The sequence below is a fragment of the Equus asinus genome, chromosome 23 (assembly GCF_041296235.1).
Source record: "Equus asinus isolate D_3611 breed Donkey chromosome 23, EquAss-T2T_v2, whole genome shotgun sequence".
In the NCBI taxonomy this organism is placed as follows: Eukaryota; Metazoa; Chordata; class Mammalia; order Perissodactyla; family Equidae; genus Equus; species Equus asinus.
Genome location: NC_091812.1, coordinates 11,639,447 through 11,643,081, shown reverse-complemented (window position 1 = coordinate 11,643,081; position 3,635 = coordinate 11,639,447). Strand labels below are relative to the sequence as shown.

At 35.3% G+C, this 3,635-nt stretch overlaps 1 pseudogene; it reads left to right on the top strand.

Annotated features, from left to right (window-relative positions):
- Positions 1 to 228: 228 nt before the first annotated feature.
- LOC106833814 (olfactory receptor 2L5-like) lies at positions 229 to 1,208 on the top strand (annotated as a pseudogene).
- Positions 1,209 to 3,635: the final 2,427 nt, after the last annotated feature.

The following is a 3,635-nucleotide window of genomic DNA, read 5'->3' as shown; positions in this document are numbered from 1 at the left end:
TCTTAGAAAACACTTTGGCCACAAATGTTCGCATTTTCACATTTTAATCTCTGGATCAGAAAAGAAAGTTTGTTTCTCCCAAAATAGATAAGTTCAGTTCTTCATTTAAGAGCTATAAAATTTTAAATAATACACAGTCTAAAATATTAAGTTAAAAAGAGCTTATAGTTTTATACTCAAATCACTTACTCTTGTGTCTGTCTTTAGGAAAAATCATATTAACGCTCCATGGAAAATTATAACCTAACATCAACTGATTTTATTTTATTGGGGTTGTTTCCACTGTCAAAAATTGGCCTGTTCTTCTTCATTCTCATTGTTCTCATTTTCCTAACAGCTCTGTTTGGCAACCTGTGCATGATTCTCCTCATATTCCTGGACACCCAGCTCCACACACCCATGTATTTTTTACTTACTCAGTTCTCCATCATTGACTTGAATTACATCTCCACAATTGTCCCCAAAATGATTTCTAATTTTCTCTTTGGAAACAAATCTATCTCCTTCATTGGATGTGGGGTTCAGAGCTTCTTTTTCTTGACTTTAGCAGGTGTGGAAGCGCTGCTCTTGACATCAATGGCATATGATCGTTATATAGCTATTTGCTTTCCTCTCCACTATCCCATTCGTATGAGAAAAAGAATGTGTGTGCTGATGATAATAGGATCTTGGATAATGGGCTCTGTCAACTCTTGTGCCCACACCACATACACGCCTTCCCTATCCCTTACTGTCAATCCAGGGCCATCAACCATATCTTCTGTGATGTCCTGGCCATGTTGACCCTGGCCTGCATGGATACCTGGGTTTATGAGTACACAGTGTTTGTGAGCACCACCCTCTTCCTCGTGTTTCCTTTCATTGGCATCGCATATTCTTATGGCCGAGTTCTCCTTGCTGTCCACTGCATGCACTCAGCAGAAGGGAGGAAGAAGGCCTATTCCACCTGCAGCACCCACTTGACTGTGGTGACTTTCTATTATGCTCCACTTGTTTACACTTATCTACACCCAAGATCCCTAAGATCTCCAACAAAGGACAAGGTTCTGGCTGTCTTCTACACCATCTTGACCCCAATGCTCAACCCCATCATCTACAGCCTGAGAAACAGAGAGGTTATGGGGGCCCTCAGAAGAGTGATTCAGAGAATGTGCACTGTGAAAATGGAGACAGAGCTTTTTGCATGTGTAGCCAGGACTTGGATATAAGTTCATTCATCAGTGTACAGAATTAAATATATTATTTTATGCTTAGGGTGCAAGGACCACAATTAATCTAGATAAGAAGATTATCACTTAGGTCTGGACAAAATTGTCTTGTAAATATACGTGCATGTGAGTATATATAAAATTCTAAGCCTTATCTTTTTTCTTCATGATGCTTTTTCCCATCAATTTCAAATTAATTTCCAAATTAATTAATTTTTTCCTGATATGATGTTGATGATAATTGTTTGTCATGCAGCAACGAAAGTAGAAACTAACTGAAGTTGTATTTCAGCAAACCAGTGCTACTATTTTCAAAAATATCTAAAACAAAAATAAATTTTTCCTGAATGTCAAGATCTAATTGAAAGTCAGAGGACTTCTTGTTATTCTCATAGCAAACCTGTAATTTACCATACCAGTTAGTCTTTCTTTTAATTTAAAGAAACTTATCATTACAGGTATTTAGCTGAGACTTCAAGAATTCATCAGGGGTTCAGAATTCCTTATACTACTCTGAGTGGACTATGACAGGTTTATGTCTCTAATAGGGTGATGAATCCTAAGGAAATGATTTAATTTCAGGTATACCTCAGGATCAACAATAAAAACGTGGAGGTGCTAACAGAGGTCAAGGAAATTGTGCAATTAATTATAAGATGAGTGGGTCAAAGGTTTAGTCAAATTAGTGGGGATTAATTAGTCAAGGACATTCCCACACCTATCCCTGGTTTTCTACATATACTGTTTGCATCCTAAGTAATGTTAAGAAACAAATTCAACTGAGTAAGTTTTAATGGTTGTATTGGTTTTATTGAATGAATCAGGCAGCATCCCATCTAGTAAACAGAAGGGAGCTCTGAAGAGCTTAACACAATGAAACACTCTTATAGGCAGAAGGAGGCAGGGCAAGAAAGTTACTCTTGCAAAGAGCTGATTGTTTCAGGCAACATCACCCTCCCTTGAGGGATGGCAGGGGTCCATTAGGTAGATTACCTCACTGGTGCTGATGGAGTAATGCCAGATTGACTGGTTTGAGACTCCAACCCTGGGGAAGGTTGAAATTGTAATTAAGTTTGGTATCAATTCTCAGTTTTGTGATTTGGGCTTAGCGCAAACGACTCCATTCTGAACCTGTTGTCTCTTTTTTAACAGTAGCCACTGCTACTTGTAGCATTAGATAATGTCTCTCAGATGAGATTTTATTCCCCATTACTGCATCTCATAGTTCTACTGAAATATGTTGAGAGTAGCCAACATCTATGGATCAATTTTACTCATTGATATTATGGCTCAGTCACTATCACAAACAGATCCCACCATTACATCCCATAAAAATACATCAGCTCAAGGAAACTCCCTGGGTGAAATGCTCATCAGTGATGAGTGCAGACATGCTCTTTACCCTCTCAGGCATGGCAGGAGGGGAAGGGTCATACTCCACAGAATTTGAAGGGCACAGCACAAAATGAAAATACGAAGCTTCTTGTTCAAAAAGCAGGAAAGACTACCACTATTGGTGCTAAAATATAAAGTTTCTTCCTTCAAAATTAATTTATCAGCTATAAAATGAAATACAAATTACAAACAATATTTCTGTATTATAATTTTATATATAATCAATAGATATACTTTACTATGTAATATCAATATTGGTCATAAGAGTTTTCTGGAACTCTTTTCTCCAAATTTATTTTCATCAAAATTTATAGTTTTAGGAACTTTGTTTGTTGTCAATATAATTGAAAATATTGTCAGTCACTGGTGGCAAATGCTAAGTTGCAATTAAGTTTTGGTGATTTTTAATTTTGAGAAGGATCTGCTTAAGATATCAGAGATATTAGGAGTGTTTGTGGGTTGTGCAAATTTGAACTGAATTTCTGATACCTTATAGAAAAATATAAATTACAGTAAAGATAGAGCTAATGATGCTCAAGGAGAACTTTTCATTAAAAAATTTCTCTTATGAATAAATTTCAACCTATCCATATAAGTCAATTTCATGTAAATCTGAATTTAATTTTAAATATAAATCTAATAAATGGCATTTTAATAATTGCAAATTTCTGGTAACTTGTGGACTTTGTATAAGAAAACAAAAGTGGCTTCATGTTTCAAATGCTTATTTATTCATTTTCTCCTTATATTTTCAATTACAGACTACATCGATGCTATTTTTATCCTTTTTGTTAATAATTGGTTTCTGAAACTTCATAGGAAAAGAACTTTCTATTCTATGAATAATCTTTCATATTAAATTTTAAATCTTCAAATTATCTTTAAATTTTATTTCTATTTCTGATCCTGTGGATATTTGTTTTGCAACGTTGCAGCAGCTTTGAAAACCATAAATTCTGGATTCTGATGATTTCTGATAACCCCTTTATATGCTTTAGTGCGATGACCATGTGTACACTTTCATTTAAAATA